The following is a 9,073-nucleotide window of genomic DNA, read 5'->3' as shown; positions in this document are numbered from 1 at the left end:
GGAGGGAACAGAATTAGGACAGCTGACTTAAACTGGCCAAAGAGATATTCCATACCATATGACATCAAGTGGAAGGAGTTTTGAAGGGAATGGGAGTTCATCTCATGCTCTTTCACTGGGGGCTAGCTGGGTATCAGTATTATTTATCACAGGATCATAGAATTACCAAGGTTGAAAAAAGACCTCCAAGATCATCCAGTCCAATCACCAAGGTGTGGCCTCACCAGAGCTGAGTACAAAGGGAAATTCACCTCCCTGCTCCTGCTTGACAACACTATTTCTGATACAATCAGGATGCCATTGGCCTTCTTGGCTACCTGGGCACACTGCTGGTTCAAGTTTAGCCAAGCACTGACCAGCACCCCGAGGTCCATTTCTTTTGCACAACCTTCCAGCCACTCTGCCTCAAGCCTGTAGCATTTCCTGGGGTTGTTGTGGCCAAAGTTCAGGACCTGGCACTTGGTCTTGTTGAATTTCATCCTACTGGCTTCATCCCAGTGATGGACACTGTCCAGATCCCTCTGTAGGACCTTCTTACCCCCAGGCAGATTGACACTTCTTAGCAGCTTGGTGCTATCTGCAAACTTACTGAGGGTACACTAAATCTTCTTGTCCAGATCATCAATAAAGATTTAAAACAGAACACGCACTAAGTCATGAGTGAATGACTGTGTGGTGGTGAGCCACCTGCTGGGTTAAACCACAACAACTCCTTTGAAAATGCTGTGTGTTATGGGACCAGGAATACTCATCTGACAGGGCTTCTTTGCTTCATATGCCAGGTTGTTGGTATAAAGCTTAGAAATATCAGTATCACATTGCCTCCACCTTGGGTCGGGGGAAAAGCCCCAACAGGCCGGCAGGTGGGCGATCGCGGTCTCCATTTCCCGGCCGCCCGGGGCAGCAGGTGGCGCTATGGCGGCGTGACGAGGCAAGGCCTGTTGAATGCTGAAACACAAAGCATCTTAGTTTTGGTGGCAGTTCCCTCTCAGCCCAGCACCGTGCACGGTGTTCCCTCACTTTGGTCAGATGTTTGTGGAATGCCGTCTTGAGAAAGTAAAGCATCCTATGTTAGCTCATCTTGAAACATTTTGATCTTGCTCTGAAGTATTTAAGTGATGCAGTTCCTCTACTGCACAGAATATGACTAGCGACATCCCTGAAGGGGGATGTCCAGCAGCTTAAGCGATAAATGTAGCTTCTTTCATGTCTGCCTTTGTTCTAACTTCAGTCAAACAGCGACACAGCCATCAAGAGGAGCAGCCCACTCCTCACCTCCCACTCCGTACTTGCTGTTACAACAGCTTGTGTGATAGTACAGTGAGCAGATCAGTGAGCAAATCCAGCCAAAAGCAAGGAAAAAGAATTGTTTTCAGTGGGATCAATTATCCGCTCCAAACACTTGAATTGGCACAACGTAAGTCTTGACCTGAGCCCAGGGAGAAACAGCCTGGGTGAGGAGGGAACACAGAGTTTACACCTGCTAAAACTGCTACTAAAAAGTTGTGTGTGAAAAGGTATCACTAAGACTCTTAGCATTAAAGTTGTCAGGACATAATCTTCTACACCCGGGTATTTCTGGGCTTTTCCTCTCAGTTAGAAGCGGAGGAACTGGTAGCGGTGATAGCAAGAAACCTTTACAAAGTGGTACTTTTTCTCTTTTTTTTTCTTGTTTCTTCTTTTTCCTTGAAATATACACTTGCAACTCCTTTTGCTTCAAAGAAAAAAATAAAATAAAATAAAACAAAACCAACAAGCAACCACCCAAAACCAAAAGCCCCAAACATGTCAGTTTTTAAAATATGGTCATTCTATTCCTGGATTGTTTTTTCTAGTGCTGCACCATTAAATGGAGAAGTCTTTTCCACTTCCCTTTCCCGTCTCCCCTTCCTGCCACAATATGCAGATGGACCTTAAAGAGAGATGCATGGGAAAGGTGCACTGTTGATTCTTGTGAAGATATTGCTTTTGTTCTTTATTTGTTGCTAGATCGTAAGATGAAAACAGATGTTTCTTCTCTTTACAGTACACTGTATGGCCTGTCTAAACATAAGAAAATCAGCACTTCTGCAGGCAGCTCTGAGTTTTGTCTGAGGTTGGAGTCAGTGCAATGTTTGTATTAGACATCTTTATCATGAGACAATTCATGTAATGAAACCAAAGCCTCACAGTAACAGAGTTCAGAATTCATTTAGCTTCTGTTTCCATTACAAGTTCATAATTTTCAAGACTCTCTAAAATTATTAAATCAGGGGGTGGAAAGTGAGGGGGGTATATATGCCTGCCTGCCCATACTTTGTATGTACAAAAGTAAGTGGAAAATTGTTTCAGAAAAAATAGTTAGGCACCTATCTAACAGCCAAAGATTCACTTGTAGGGAATAATGTTGCAGGAAATTAAGTGCCTTTTCTCATGAGTGAAAACATACTTTTTGAGAAGTGGAGGCAGATTAGTAGATTTTGCTTTTCAATCCAGGTAATATTTGTTGCTGGGCTTTTGTTATAATAATTTATGAGCTGTGATCCCCCATTCTCAAGTTTATCATATGGCTGTTGTGCCTGCCTGAAAAAGAAGAAAACTCTCCTTTGGTAGACAGAAATACCACAGTGGGTCCTGATTTTATGAAAAGGAATTGTGAGGACACATGGACATCGGCCGATGGGAAACACTGAGTATCAATTGGCCAGAGTCATCAGTGCACTTGCTGAAGAAGACCAAGTCCAAATCAATATGCATGTTTAAACAGCTATTCAGAAGTTAAAACTTGAAAGCATTCACACTAATAATCAGTCATGTCTCGCATTTAGTGATTGCATTTCTTAGCAGGTTGTTCCTGAAAGTTTGCAGGGAAATAGCTTTGGGTTTTATGTAGAACTAAGCTTTGCTAACAAAAATAGTCTTTATGCTTCTGCGTAAGTTTGGAAATCCTTTTCTCCAAAACACAGATGGGTTAACGCAATAATATTTCTTACCAAAACAGCTGATACTGGCCAGGTGCTGCTCAGAGTAGTGCTCACTGCCAGTGGCCTTGTCTCCTCCTCCTCTCTGCATTTTTTGATGGCAGTCATACAACCCCAGAGACCAAACTGTAGATGATTTACTGCCCAAGGCATCTGCTCCTTGGCAAGCTCTGTGGGCATCTGCATAGGTGGCTCTGGATGGCTTTTCTTTCTGGCATGTGGTCATGTACCTGGGGGCACAGCAGGGGACCTGCTTTGCTCTTGTTTTCTTTTTCTTGTTCGGTTTTCTGGTGCATCCTGAATAAAACAGGAGGCAGTTTCTTTATAAGGAATTGGCTGTGCATCCCGTATGTCCCTCTATTGTTCATGCTGGGATAATCTGCACTGAAACAGGATCTTTATTTCCTGTACCCCTTTCTCTCTCCCTGTATGTAAGCTGAAGTCATAACCCTCTACGTGCCTCCCTAAAATTGGTTACTCCAGAAGCAATTGTGTTTTTGTAGACAGCTGTTTATAATTTCATGTCTATGAGGGAATGAGTGACAAATTTAAAGAAACAAAGCTACTTCCTTATTCGCTGGAAAGAAGCAAGGAAAGTTTAGGGAAAATAAAACAGCTGGAAAGCAAGGAGACATCTCAAGAAGTGAGTAGCTGTAAAATGAACCTTATAAGGGAATAGCTGCTTGGCCTCACCAAATTTAGAGGGCTAGATTCAGGAAGGCATACTGGATGTCTGAGTTATGCACTAGTATGAGACAAGGAGGCAAGATGAAACACTTCTTCATCTCCTGTAATAAGCTAAAAGGTGGATAAGCCATGTGATTTTTCTTTTCTTTTTTTTTTTTTTTTTTCTTTAAGAATTGGAAAAATTAAAAAAATAAAATAAAAATAGAAGGATTCCCCCTCCGTCTTGTCATTCAACAAGCAGAATTGGTAATACATGGATTTTGGCAGAGGAAAGATTGCTTTATGGCCTCCTGTTGAAGGCAGGGCAGTCTTGACTTTGGAAATTGTTTGCTACCTGATTTGTTGCTGGTTAACCCAAATCAGTGATGAAAGGTTTGTTTTGGGGTGAAGCAGGGAAGAAAACCCAAATAATTTAATGAGCACTCATGGAAACTCCTTTCCTGATTCTTTCTCAGACTCATCTTCTGCTAAATACCTTCATGGGTTGAACTCCCTGTTTCCACTACAGGTTACACTCAGCTCCTCCCAGTCTGTTCAGTGATGTAACTGTGGTGCAGGATGCTGGGGTAGTGTGCGTAACAGTCTTTATCCTCTGGTCTTTGTTTCTTAGTGTGTGCTTCTCCAGGCTTCCCACTGCTCTCCAATGTGGGATCTCTGCTGGCAGCAGTTTCTGAAGGTTGTCCTTGCTTCTGTGTGGGTTGCTTTTTTCTAAGAGTGCACCTCCTGCCATCTCCCCAGCATCATCTCACTGCTATCAGTTACATACATCAGAAAAAAACATAGTATTGCATTTTTTCCCTACCAGGACCTTGTTCCTGGAATAGCATGATTAAATTTCCTCTATGTTTTAATGTAAATTTATAATCCTTGTTTAGAAAGAAAATCTTGAAAATGTAAGTTGCAGATGGCAAACATAAAAAGAAATATAATGTGAATTGCGTTTGTCTCTTTGCTTTTGGAGCCAGTTCAAAATATGCAAGCCTTAAGAGTCTGCAATACCATGGAAGAAGCTGCCTCTCTGTTGTGTCTCTATCTGTAAAACTATATTAAACTCTGTAACTCTTCTATATTACATCCCCAGCAAGTATATAAGTTTACATTTCAGCACATTTTTGTCTGCTTATGTCATAGCCTACAGTGCTCTGGAAACTACCAGTTGAGTGGGTAAATGCATAGCAATAGGAATGGACTGACTGCAAAGCATGGCCTGTAGTCATGAAAAGCATGGATTTTAAAGAAAAACTATCACTGACATTGCCCTTTATAGAGAGTATCGTGGGAAATAAAAAGACACAGTGTTCTCTGAAACGGTAGAATTTCCTGAGAAACATCTAGTTCTGCATTTTCCCCATAACACTATCTTTACCTTCTGGTAAGTTCAAAAATGTCTTAATGTGCCAAGGATAACATGTCTGTATGTCATTCAGAGATAGATCACTCATTTCAGGCCTGTAGTTTAACTACAAGACAGCCAAGCCCATCATCCTTTAAACTAAAACTGGGGAAATTTAGGTTAGATGTTAGAAGGACATTCTTTATGTAGAGGGTAGTGAGGTACTGGCACAGAATGCCAAAGAGAAGTTTGAGGCTTAAGCCTGATGCCCTTTGCTGTGTGCAAGTAACAACTTTGGCTTTTGAAGGGTGGAGTAACCACCTTGAAAGGCTGGTACAAAAGCGCAACAGTCCAGGGATAAATTCATTGTTCCTGGCCAGGGCTAAATGCATAAAGCTGGAACTTGTGTTCTTATAATTTATATGTTTGATTTCATTTGGTTTAATCAATTAATTTGTCCTCATTCTGCAGTAAATTTGTTTCAAAGTAGTCCAATAGTGAGGTATAAACAAGACATAAAAGAAGAAGAAAAATCTCAGCTGATTATCTTTTCTGAGTCTTTAGTAAGGCAGAAATTATTTCCTCTGTGCAGTAGGTGCAGTCCACAACAGATCTACATGCCAGCAGAGAAAGCTTTTCAAATATTGAGACTGAAGAGAGACATAATATTTTATGCCATCCATTTTATGTGCTGACAAACAGCTCCAGTTTCTGGAGTCAGTTGAATATGGAAAATAATCTGGGTGCTCATATAAGAAGAAAATAGTGTGCACAGGACTGCTTTGGAAACTTTGGAAAGTTGAAGTCAGACTTACAGCTTTTGGAGCCCTGATTCATGGTTCCTGAATGTGTGGGACTGCTGGTGTGGTAAAATATTCGACTCTTAAAGCATGAAAAACAAGTCACATACTGGGGGTCTCTGCCATGAGCTGTGTCTTGGTTGTTCAGCCTGTTGGAAGCCCAGGAACTTGCCCTCTGCATGGCCAGTGTGCGGAGCAGGGGGAAAGTCACCGTTTCATTAATTCTTTTTCAAAACCTTGATGTCTTCTGCAGCACTCAGTTCTATACCACTCCTTCCTCACCACCCACCTTCTGTGCAGAACTTGCAGCAATACATTGCCACTTTCTCCCTGACCTGGGACTCAGCAGCAAATACCACTCACCCATCTCTTCCTTGTTCTCACTGATCTCCAGGCTGTTCCCAAGCAGTATTCCTCAGAGAAGGACTCTGTTTCCAGGGATGGTGAAGTGACTAATTCAAGATCAAACAGTGGGGTAGGAACAGAGGCAGGAAGTGAAATTGGGTCTTCTGACTCAAGTTTCTCTTGGCTGAAGCCCCTGGGTTACAAGGCAGAACTCATCAGCGCAGTAAGTTTCAGCAGTTGCTGAGCTAAAACTTAATTTTATTTCCCAGAAATATTGTATCTGTGTCATCCTGTTCTCTGCCCACTCGGAAGCAGCTTCTCAGCATTCGACTTTTAAAAGGGAAGGCAAGCAGGAGATGTCTGAGTGGTTGCACTCTTTTGATCAATGAGAGAGGTGAGCCAGACTGTGTTCCAGTGACCTCCTGCTATATGAAGGCTTGGCCTGCCTGACAGGATTTCTGGCTGCTGAGTAGTTGTGAGTCACAGCCTTTACTGCTTGGATTTGATGCGGATTTTTACATCAGATGCTGCGGAAACGAGGTGGCCTCTCAAATATTTGCATTGCTTGGCAAGCTAGGGTAAACGGGGGTGGATTCAGGAAGTTCTGGCAAGGGCAAGCACAGCTGGTGTTAAGGTCTTTGCAGGGCTCCTTTGTGTGTGTGTGTGTGTGTGTGTGTGTGTTTGTAGGAAAATAGTGAGGCCCCTTGGTTTTTTTCCAACTAGGGTTCCTGGGAAAAGATGAGTAATTTGGAGATTTCCTGTGAGTTCTGGAGTGAAAGAAAAAAACACGTGGCCTTCTGGGGGAATCTTCTTGGATCTTCCACCATCTCAGTTTCCCCCTCAGCAGCCCAGAAAGCCTTTCCCCTGGAGCCTGCCCTGCTCCATTTATTTCTGTTCACTTGCCAGTGGACACTGGAAAAAGCAATTACAACACGTGCTGTGTTGATACCATTTTACTCCTGGAAAGCTTGGACTCGGAACTGTGCAGCTCCTGGTGCTTTAGGAGCTAAACCAAAGGCAGCAGGCAGCTTACCTGTGGTTGTGTTGTGCATGGTTGGGAATGCTGCAAGATTCATCTGCTCACAGAGGGAGGGACTTTGTGCCAGGTGTTTTGTATAGCACCTGACACAGCCTAACACAGCATTTTTGGCATCAGGTCTGTATCCAAAGTACCTACATCTGTTATTTCTAGACAGTCATCAGCACTATTTGCCCACAAACTTCTATAACTAGTGTTTCTCAATGTGTGCTTAGCCATTTTATTTTCTGAGTCCTTTACAAATATTATGTAATTAGGAAAATAACACTCTATTTGCACAAGCAATTGCACAATCGTGTTCAAAATTCAGTCTTTGGAAATGCAGTCCTAACTGAAATTCATCTGCACCTAACTGTTCCACTGCTCTTCTGCAAATGATCCTTCCAGCCCCCTAGCTGACTGTGATAGTGTTAATAAAATGAATACACTTTGGGGAGATAAACTGCTTGACTCTGCTCTGTAAAATAAGTGGGAAGTAAAGGCTGATTTTGGATTTCAGTGCCTGTCTATTTTCTAAGTAGTCTGGCTCTATTATAGGAAAACGGGTGCAAAACAGCCACATCCCCCAGTGTCTGATCTCCAATTGCTGGTAGAACTGAACTAGGCTAGTAAGACGCTCACGTAGCTGCTTTGCATTCTGACGAGTCTCAGTGCTGTGCCAAGCTGAGGCCAGAGAAGAATTTATCCCTATGACTTCCTGGCGCAAATCTCAAGACTTACCGCCCTACCCAAATCCAGAATATTTGTTTGTTTTTTCTTCTTTTTTTTTTTTCTTTTTTCTTTTCCTCCAAAGGTTAAGTAGTTCCCACAGGGTGAAAGAAAGGGTTATTGAAAGCAGCAGGTCCACTTTTGAATATTGCACTTCTGGTAAATCTCTGATCCAGCATCTAGTGGTTAACCACTGATACAGGAAATGACATTTAACGTTTTATCACTCAACCAGAAATGGAAGAACAAGGCAAGTCTGTATGCTGTGAAGATGTATCATCGCCTGCTACCTTACTCGTAAAGGCACATCATTCCTTTTGAAAGGAAATGTTTTTCAAGCTTGGACTTTTTAGTCTTTTTGTGCACTTTTCTGCTGAAAGCAGTGCTAAAGCCTGAAGAACAAATCCCCTTCTTCCAAATGTGCCAGCCCAACTCTGAGCTTTTTGTCTATTAAAATAGAGGTGATGGAGTCATAAATGAATGATGTTCTTTTGGATTTTGGTGCCTTTTGAAAGAGTATTGCAGGTTGTCTGGCAGCAGGACAGGAAGATGTGGGTTTCAGTAGATGGCACTCTATGCTCTGACTGAGGGCTCAGAACTGCACACTGCCTTGGGCTGGGGCAAGCATGTTCAAGCAATGAAGGAAAAAAGAGAACAGCAAATAAAAATAAAAATAAAAATAATAAAAATAAAAATAAAAATAAAAATAATAAAAATAAAAATAAAAATAATAAAAATAAAATAAAAATAAAAATCATCAGAGTACAGTGCTGGAACTTCAGCATAAACACAAATTGTGGCTTACTGATTTCACTGTCAGTGCTTTGGCTTCCAGCAAGGGGTACCTGCCCGCACAGTTTAACAGCATAAGTTAACAGCAACAGTGTTTGCTGCCTGATCTGCTTGGTCTTTCTCTAGTGACAGTGAGTGCATGCAGGAAAAGAGCAGACAAGGTGCAAAATTAAGCAAGTTGTCTCAGTCCAACTGGATCCAAAGAGCCTACCAAATACGCCTATGTAAATCCTAACAGATCCAGATGTTTTCATATGAAAACCCAGAGCAAAGCAACGAGGTACTTTTCTGCTGCAGTTAGAATACGTGGACAAAACTTGTATTTTTTTTAGCTGTTCCAGTAGCCATTTTTACTGAAGAAAACAGTGCAAGATGTTTTCCACAGACTTTCATAGGTTTCCAAAACTTT

The 9,073-nt window shown here is 42.0% G+C and overlaps 1 long non-coding RNA gene across 1 annotated transcript; it reads right to left on the bottom strand.

The window, feature by feature from the left end:
* Positions 1-262: 262 nt before the first annotated feature.
* LOC107317750 lies at positions 263-6,642 on the bottom strand. Its single transcript, XR_001557012.2, has 3 exons — positions 6,144-6,642; positions 2,973-3,257; positions 263-1,714 (listed from the first exon to the last, which is right to left on the bottom strand). It is a non-coding gene; the product is annotated as an uncharacterized LOC107317750 (long non-coding RNA).
* Positions 6,643-9,073: the final 2,431 nt, after the last annotated feature.

This window comes from Coturnix japonica, chromosome 1, assembly GCF_001577835.2.
Source record: "Coturnix japonica isolate 7356 chromosome 1, Coturnix japonica 2.1, whole genome shotgun sequence".
Classification (NCBI taxonomy): Eukaryota; Metazoa; Chordata; class Aves; order Galliformes; family Phasianidae; genus Coturnix; species Coturnix japonica.
Note: the sequence above shows the minus strand (reverse complement) of the source record. Positions and strands in the feature narration are given on the sequence as shown.